A 9,860-nucleotide genomic window follows, 5' to 3' on the forward strand; every position below is an offset into this window, starting at 1 on the left:
GGCCAGGTGTTCCCTCACCCCAAGCTCTACAGACTCCCGATGCTACAGCTGCATTTCCTCCCTTGAGTTCTTCACTAATCCTTACCCTTTTTGCAAAGACCACTTCTCTCCCACGCAGCCAACTTCACATAGTCTTAATTACTTACAGGGTTTTGTGGATGCTCCAAATGGTGAGGGAAGAGAGGTGATTCTTCTTAGCCCTTCACTGTTGCTTACATTGTTGTCTGAGTGTGGATACCATGTGGCCCTTCAAGCACTAAGGCTCTTAGCAGAGGTGGATCCAGGTTTTGTGGGGCTTATGGCATATGCAGTTTTGGAGACCATCTTAAAGAAGAAGAATACAGTCAGGACCTTAGAAGAGCTGTGGTTGGACAGTTCAGAGGGAACCCCGTCGGGGGAGGGGGAGATTATCTAAGGAAGGAGGGCCAGAGAATCTGTGCCGGGTTCCCTGTGTTGGGCAAAGGAATGTGTCTGATTTTGCTGCAATAAAAGACCCTGCTTTTCCTGATTGTGTGTATTACTATCCAAGTGAAAGTATGGAGGTTTGGAAACCCCTCCTTATCTCTGTGAAGCTTCAGTATCACATGCCCTGCAGGCAGAAGGGAGGGTAGCTCCCTGAGCAGGCTTGGGCTTGGAGGAACAGCCTGGGCTCTGCCTTCCACCCCCTTGAAAATTGCCTGGTGGTCCCACGTCATATGAAGGGGAGGAAGGCGAGGAAGGGCAGGCGGAGCCCTGGGATGCCAGTCAGACCTGAGGCTGGACCCCCTTGTTTATGCTCAAGACCTGACCTCATGCCTCATTGGTATGACCCAGAGCAGGAACCTCAGACTTCTGAAGTGAATCTCCCCCCCTTGGAAATTTCAGAATCAGGACCTTCTGAAAATCTTGATCTGGTTCTAATTAGTGCTTCTCCAACTAACTGTGGTGAAGGAGCAGTTTTATATGCAATCTGCCACAGACCAGCACTTTCATAAAAAACAATAAAATGAATTGCTGGAAAAATGAAACAGAACATACAGATATAGAAAACACAAGGCCAATTTTTTTATTATTAGATTCAATTAACATAAAATCAGCGTAACAGATTGGCATAAAAGTTTCTCAGTGCTTCCTCTCAATTTCTAGACTTACCATGATAGATACACAGCGAAAAATATATACATGTACACATATAAATTAAACACCAACATAAGACATACACGCCCATACACATACATACACAGGGGCACATACTCACATACGTGCACGTGTGTACACAATACAAACACACGTATACAAGTACACACACTCAACCATAAGGCACCCACTGTCCTTCCTTCTTCTGACTCTGCCTCCCCCATACACTTCCCTTCCCATATTTAGAAAGCGATTTTCCTACACAGACTAGGGCTCAGAATAAGGAAAGGATGATTGGTGAAACGGGAAATGGCAGGAAAAGCAGAGAATCCAAAAATTCTGACTCCCAGCCCGCTTCCCTGCTTTCTAGAAAGAGATCTAAGGTAGAGCTCCTTGCTACCTACCACACCCACACTATCCTATCCCAAATATAGCTTCCCCAACAGCATCTAGGTGGCCCTGCCATACCACACTCTGCCCATCACTATCACTATTGCGCCCACCCTGTGCTTCTGACCAAGGAAGACGTACTGCAGATGAGAGGAAAACAACATTCTTCTACTCCTCTGGCTTCGCCCCAGTGTCGTGGGCAGACTCCACTTTCTCTGTCTGCACCTTAAATGATGGTGTTTCTCAGGGTCCTATTCTTAGCTCTCTTTTCTTCTCACACTGTACTCTCTTGAGTGACTTGATAAAGTTCCATGGCTTCAAGTGCCACTTACCTGCTCCCAAAAGCACCTCCCCAGCTCCAGTCTCCCAAGTTCCAGGCACATATATCCATCTCCCTACTGTTACTACCTGCCTCAGCATCCTGCAGACATCTCAACAAAAACACTCAGAACTGGGCTCAAATCTGCCTGGCTGCCAAACTCGCCCCTCCTCCTGCCATCTCTCAGTCTTGGTTAGGGGAAACAGCAGAGCCAATCATTCAAGACCCTAATCTAAGAGGCACCTGTGTCTACTCATTCTTTTTTGTTTGCTTCCTTTTCCAGTAATTCCCCATCTATCCCAGATACTACCTTCGGAGGGCACAAAAGTTCTTGGATTTTCTTTTTTCCATATATCACTGGGTTCCTAACATGGGTCCAACACACATTATGATTTTGGAGGGGGCTGTGAATTGAAGCTAAGCAAAGACACCTAGGTGGTTGCAATCAAGGATTTACCGTCTAGCTTAGGAGGCAAGAAAAAATAATACCTTTAAAACACTATCAAACAATAACAGAAGAGTAAAATGAATCAAATGGATTCTGTAACATTTTTCTCCCACCTCTCCCAGGGTTTCATTCATCCTAACCTAAAGTTTGTTCCCTGTTAAATGTTAATATTCCTGATACATGTCTCTGACATAACGTTAGGTCTGTAACCAGAGTCAGGCAACACCAGAGAAATTAAACCACTCAATATCTGTAAGAGTTGTGGCTCCAGAAGCTGGCAGGAGTGTGGAAAGAATCCAGAATAGAATGGATCCTTAAATAGATTAATTATATCCAAACAAATGGTGTAGCAGCCTGGGTAGGAGTTTCTGACTTCCGTGTGTAGGTTGAAGAATTAGATGGAGTGTAACTTGAATCTAGGGGCCATGGACTATGAAACTGGCCCATTCGGAGACTAATGACACAGCATCCATAAAGCAGGGCCCAGTGGGGAAGCTGGGGCCTGAGAAGAGCTACCCAAAAGCCTTGGGACTAAATCTCTGCTGGTTATACTCTCTGAGCCACTGAGAATGTGTTTCCAAAAAAGTCACTCAGGAAGGAACTTCCCAGATATTTAGGATGACATAATTATTACCTAGTGGGTAAGTTTTTTTTAATATCCAGAAATTTTTAAATTAAGGATAAAAATATTTACGTGAATCAAATACATGGCATTAATGTGTCTGTATTAAGGACTTTGTGCATATTTGGTATTTTAGGTATTTGCAGTGTGTAAGAGAATTTAGCCTGTTACAGTAAGAAATTGGTCTTGCCATTCTAATTTTTTTAACTTTTTTTTTAATACATTTATTTATTTATTTATTTATTTTTGGCTGCATGGGTCTTCGTTGCTGCACACGGGCTTTCTCTAGTTGCGGCGAGCGGGGGCTACTGTTCGTAGCGGTGCGTGGCTTCTCATTGCAGTGGCTTCTCTTGTTGCGGAGCAGGGGCTCTAGGCACGCGGGCTTCTGTAGTTGTGGCTCGCGGGCTCTACAGTGCAGGCTCAGTAGTTGTGGCACACGGGCTTAGTTGCTCCGCGGCATGTGGAATCTTCCCGGACCAGGGCTCGAACCCGTGTCCCCTGCACTGGCAGGTGGATTCTTAACCACTGCACCACCAGGGAAGTCCGCCATTCTAATTTTAAACGTTTAATTAGTTTAGATGTGTGGTTTGAAACAGAATTTTCCTTTAAAATTAGTTTTGGAACATTTAAGAAAACAGGAGTTTAATCACCATATTCATAAATTGTCAGATTTCTAAGAATTTTTTTAGGTATTCAGGAATGTGTAGTTGGTTAGTTCAGATAACTGCATTACTTTGTAAGGACATGGAATATGTTAAACTTATAAAGTATATTTTTAAATGTTTAAAGGAGTCTTTTAAACTACATTTATAAATGGTACCAAATAGTCCTCAAATACAACCATTTAAAGTGATTATTAAAATATACTTGTTTGTAAGTTAAACATAAAAGCTTAAGGAAGAACTGAGCTTCTGATTTGCATCTTTAACATAGGGAACATACATTTGAAAAAGCCAAAGTAGCCCCCTAAATGTTCTTTCCTGGGCACAAAAGAACATTTTAAAAATTCGTATTGACACTGCGAGACCAGTTCATTTTCTGGACTGTTTTCATCTACACAGTGCAGAGTAGTTTCATTGATTGTATTTCCTGGTGTTCCCATGTTTGCTGGTTTTATTAAGCCTTCAGAAGAGAGAGTGGCCTCTGATGATGCAATAGCTGAAGCCAGGCTCGGGCACAGTGCTGGCAGTGGTGGCACTGGAACTGAACCCGGAACTGTCTCTCCCCAGCGCCCTCCTTTCTCTGCATTGTGCCGCCTCCAGGTGGATCATTCTGCTGACTTGAAGAGGGTCTCCCACTGCATTGTGGAGGAACTGAGAAAGGGGAGCAGGGCTCCCCCTGAGGCCGGTGTGGTCGTTGCAGAGGAGTTCAGCTAAATATACTCTAAGAAAAAGTAAAACTCAGAGACTATATAATTGAGTCTCCATCCTCAATAGGGACTTCTCCTCCCTGGCCAAAATTGGAGGTTTGAGACTACATATTTCCAAGTAAGGTGGCTTTAAAGAAACAAAAACAAAAAAACAACAGATTGTTAAGCAACTGGTTCCTTCAATAAATCAGGCTGCTTGCCTGGAAGGGTGTGTGTGTGTGTGTGTGTGTGTGTGTGTGTGTGTGTAAACACACGTGTTCATGGTGGGGAGAAGTTATGTTAGTGGAATTAGGAGTGCTATATTCCACAAATTACAGATTCTTTGGGGACCAAAACTCCTCATTTGAAGTACAAATATCTTTTGGCAGAAATAAAAAACAAGATAATGTAACAATTACTTGGAATCAATCACTTAGGTACTGGTGCATTTGGCTTGGGAGCATTTGGATGCATTGCATAGTGTATTGAAAGTTTTGTAACAAATGTCTTAAAAATAGGTGGAATATGGGCAGAGACATGGAAGTAGAAAATGAGCACAGAAAACGAGATGTCAAGGAACTGGAGACAAATTTGCACCCACCTGCTTAGCAGTTCTGAAGACTGGGGGGTTGGGAGTGGGGATGGAGGTATGACTTCATGCTGTTGTAATTCCCAGGTTGCCGGCCCCTGGAGGCTCAGCTAGGAGTCTGCCAATGAGAGCTTCAGCTGCCACTGGATATACCTAGCACATTTAGATCTTAATAAATGTTCATTGAACACAATTTGTTTTCAGAGCAAAGGAATGGGGCTAGGAAAATATACAAATCACAACTCTGGAAAGTTTATAAAACAATTTATTTTAAAATTCTCTCATTATGTTTTAAAATTTCCAGAGGGGGGGAATTTACTACCTATGGAGACAGCCTGTGCCATTTTTTGGCAGCTCTAAATATTAAAAATTATCCTATAGAGAACCTAATCTATATCTCCGTCACTACAGCAATTTACTGATGCCCTATCACTTTGAGCCATTCAGAATAAATCCAATTCCTCATCACACTCAGTTTTTTTCTTTTTTTTTCTTTTTTTTTTTTGGCTGTGTTGGGTCTTCGTTTCTGTGAGAGGGCTTTCTCTAGTTGTGGTAAGCGGGGGCCACTCTTCATCGCGGTGCGCGGGCCTCTCACTATCACGGGCTCTCTTATTGCGGAGCATAGGCTCCAGACGCGCAGGCTCAGTAGTTGTGGCTCACGGGCCTAGTTGCTCCACGGCATGTGGGATCTTCCCAGACCAGGGCTCAAACCCGTGTCCCCTGCATTAGCAGGCAGATTCTCAACCACTGCGCCACCAGGGAAGCCCCACACTCAGCTTTTTAAATATTTTCAAGAGTGTTTCATGCTCCTTGCCCTCCAAAATTGCCTCATCAGACAACAACACAAGCTATAAAATGGCCTCTAACGTTTAATCCAATAATTCTACCTGGTAAAATATGCTAAATGGAACTAACTCAAAGTGAGGAGGAGTAAACTTGTGCAACCCGTTTATACTTTTCTTTTTGTAACCAAAAATAAGCTTAGAAATAATACAAATTCCCCAAAATTGAGAGTGACTAAACAAATGATGGGGCAACTACTTATAGTGCTTTAACTGAAGTGTCAAGTCATCACTTTAACTGAAGACAAATACACAGAAATTACATTGATGCATGGAAATGTGTGTGGGCAATGCTACATGAAGAAAAGAGAACATAAAACTGTATTTCGGGCTTCCCTGGTGGTGCAGTGGTTGAGAATCCACCTGCCAATGCAGGGGACACGGGTTCGAGCCCTGGTCTGGGAAGATCCCGCATGCCGCGGAGCAACTAGGCCCGTGAGCCACAACTACTGAGCCTGTGCTCCGTAACAAGAGAGGACGCGACAGTGAGAGGCCCGCGCACCGCGATGAAGAGTGGCCCCCGCTGGCCGCAACTGGAGAAAGCCCTCGCACAGAAACTAAGACCCAATGCAGCCAAAAATAAATAAATAAATAAATTTAAAAAAAAAAAAGAACTGTATTTCCAGGGGACTTCCCTGGCAGTCCAGTGGTTAATACTCCGCCCTACCACTACAGGGGGCACGGGTTCAATGCCTGGTCAGGGAATTAAGATCCTGCATGCTTCGTGGCCAAAACAAGACAAAAAAACCCCGTATTTTCAAATGGATTACAACTATGTAAAAGAATCCCTGGTTTTGTACACCAATAAAGTCCATAAGTGAATTTGGAACCTTTCCAGAATTCCATCTCCAAACCAATGCTTCCTCCAGATTCATCTAGCCCAGTGAACCTACATCTGACCCAGAAGACATTCCACATGTGCTTTGTTTTTCTTTTAATTAAAGTATAATTGACATATAACATTATACCAGTTTCAGGTATACAACATAATGATTCAATATTTGTATATACTGCAAAATGATCACTGCAATAAGTCTACTTAACATCCGTCACCATACATAGTTACAAAAACTTTTTTTCTTGCGATGAGAACTTTTAAGATCTAATCTCTTGGCAACTTTCAAATACGCAATACAGTATTATTAATTATCGTCACTATGCTGTACATTGCATCTCATGACTTATTTTATACGTGGAAGTTTGTATCTTTTGATCCCTTTCACCCATTTCACCCCCCCCACTCATGTCTCTGGCAAGGCAACCAGCAATCTGTTCCCTGTATCTATGAGTTTTTTTTAAAAATTTCACATGTAAATGAGATCACATAGTATTTGTCTTTCTCTGACTTATTTTACCTAGCATAATGCCCTCCAGGTCCATCCAAACTGTTGCAAACGGCAAGATTTAATTCTTTTTTTACAGTTGAATAATATTCCATTGTATATACATACCATATTTTCGTTGTCCATTCATCTACCAGTGGACACTTGGGCTGATTCCATATCTTGGCTATTATAAATAATGCTGCAATGAACATGGAGGTGCATATATCTTTTCAAGTTCGTGTTTTCATTTCTTTTTTTTTTTGGCCACACTGAGCAGCTTGTGGGAATCCTAGTTCCCTGACCAGGGATTGAACCAGGGCCCTCGGCAGTGAAAGCAACACGTCCCAACCATTGGACCGCCAGGGAATTCCTCAAGCTAGTGTTTTCATTTTCTTTGGACAAATACCCAGAAGTGGAATTGCTAGATCATATGGTAGTTCTAGTTTGAATTTTTTGAAGAAACTCCATACTGTTTTCCATAAGGGCTGCACCCCACATTTCTTTTTAATTCTGTCCTGTGTATTTTCCACTTGCAAATATCAACCAACAGACAGAGAACTTGTGAGAGCTAAGGCCAGGAAGAAAGGAAAGCCTAAGCAGCAGACTCCATGCCTTGGCCTCCCCACTTGCTCCTGGTTTCTATCTCTCACCTGTTCCCACCACAATTCTTATTATATGGGGATTTCTGCTCCCCTTACAGTCCTCACCTGGATTGGTGACATCTTTTGGAAACTTGTCAGACACTATCTAGTATACAGCAGTGACAAAACAGACAAGGTCCTTGACTTCACAAAGCTTGTTTTCAAATGATATGTGGTGGCAGAGGTGGGCCTATTATGAGAGACAAGAAATATCCAAAGAAATGAATACATAATCAAATTGAGATAAATGCTGTGAGGAAAACAAAACAAAAACATACATTATTGGGAGGGACAACAGGTGAGAGACCAGTTTAGTCCACTTTAGGTCAGGGAAGACATTTGAGGATGTAAAACTTCAGTTAGGACCTGAAGGATGAGAGCCAGCCCTTAGAATTGTGAAAAGAAGCCTCCAAACAGAAGGAAAAGAGAGTAAGAAGGCCGCAAATTAGGAATAACCAAGACCTGTGTGAAGAACTGGAAGGCCACCACGGCTGCAGGGTCACTAGTGGCTTCCCACAACAGGGTCGTGGTAAGAGATGAGGCTGGAGAGAGAGGACAAAAGGAGTCATGATGCAAATGGGAGGCCGTTAGAAAGGGTTGATGTGATATGACTGAGGTTTTCAGAAGATCACTCTAGTGAGGGTGCAGGGAACGCCTTCTCAGGCGGCGAGAGTGGAGCATGTAGACCAGTATGGAAACTAATGCGCTAGTGCAGGCAAGACGGTGGTGGTGTGGGCTTTGGCGACACCCAGTTCAGAGCAGACAAGTTAAATATAAATATTTAAAGGAATATTAGCTCTAAAATAAAACCAAAACTAAGGGGAAATTAAACAAAAAATAGAATCAACGTATGTATACTACACAGATCTCTTATCCTGCAATAGCTAAGGTTTGGCCCCTAGTTTCCTTGGAAGGCATGAGTAACAAGAACATGTTCCCTCAAGTCTGTCCCTTCCTGTCCCCCAAATTCTCCTTTGTGGTCCTTCATTAATTCTCCCTTAACTTGAGGCATGCAGCTCAAGCAGAGCCCTAGTCACTGCTACTCTCCAAGTGGACAAGTGGTGAGCAGCCTAAAGTCCCAACCCTAGGTAGAATGGCCATTACATCTCTTGGTGCACATAAGCCAGGTAATAAACATTAAAAACACAAATGTTTCTTTCACCATCTCTCATGTTTGCATAACACCACTTCCCCATAAGAACCATATTGGAAATTTCTTGGGGATTATTTTAAGTATTACTTACTCTAGAACAAGACTAGGGGGGAAATGGTTTCAATTTCTGACCCACAGTGACATATTTATCACTTTTAGAAACTCTTTCAGCACTGGCTACTACAAAAATAAACACTTTTTTTTTTTAAACAGCTTTATTGGAGTATAATTGCTTTACAATGGTGTGTTAGTTTCTGCTTTATAACAAAGTGAATCAGCTATAAAGTTAACACTTTTTAACATGATGGTTAGGTGGTGGAAAAGGTGATATAGTGTTCAAAATGCTTCTTTTATGGACTCTTGACAGCTTAGATGAAACCCTATAACTTAGTGGTTGAGAATGAAGCCTCTGGTGTCAGACTGCTGGGGTTCAAATCCTGGCTTCTCCACTTACTGTGTAGCTTACAGCTAGTTTTTTAATTTCAATAAGCCAGAATTTCATCTGTAAAATGGGAGTTTGATAAGCTCCAAAGACTCTGAAATTGGTGAAATATAGTGAGAACTGTTTGTGAACACTGGAGAGAGCTTCTAAACCTGGTCTATTCCCAGCCTCTATTTCCTTCATTTTAATCTTTCCACTTCACATCTCCCCCAAAACATACACATCAACACACACTCTGTTGCACAGACACACAGGCACCACACACATACACTCACTATTAGGTAAGAGCCTGCATTCTTGGAGAAAGTGATATTTAACCACTGTAAGCATGTCTGTCACCTTATTTAATAAAATAAACCTTTCTAATTTAGCACAGATTAAAACTCCTGGAAAGGAATAACTGGATCCCAGACGCTGCATCCAAAATCCCTCACCCCATAGGCTCAAAAACTTTCAATAACTCCCTTTTTTCCAAGGGGAAAAAAATGATCCACTCATTTTTTCCCCAGGAGTCCACAGACTCCAAGAGCCAGTTTAATTTGTATGCCACTGCCTAATTGTGGGAACCTTGGATTCTACCAACTCTTCCCCAATTTGCTTGAGTATAAAGAATGTAAGACCTGGT

This window comes from Balaenoptera ricei, chromosome 2 (assembly GCF_028023285.1).
Source record: "Balaenoptera ricei isolate mBalRic1 chromosome 2, mBalRic1.hap2, whole genome shotgun sequence".
NCBI classification, from domain to species: domain Eukaryota; kingdom Metazoa; phylum Chordata; class Mammalia; order Artiodactyla; family Balaenopteridae; genus Balaenoptera; species Balaenoptera ricei.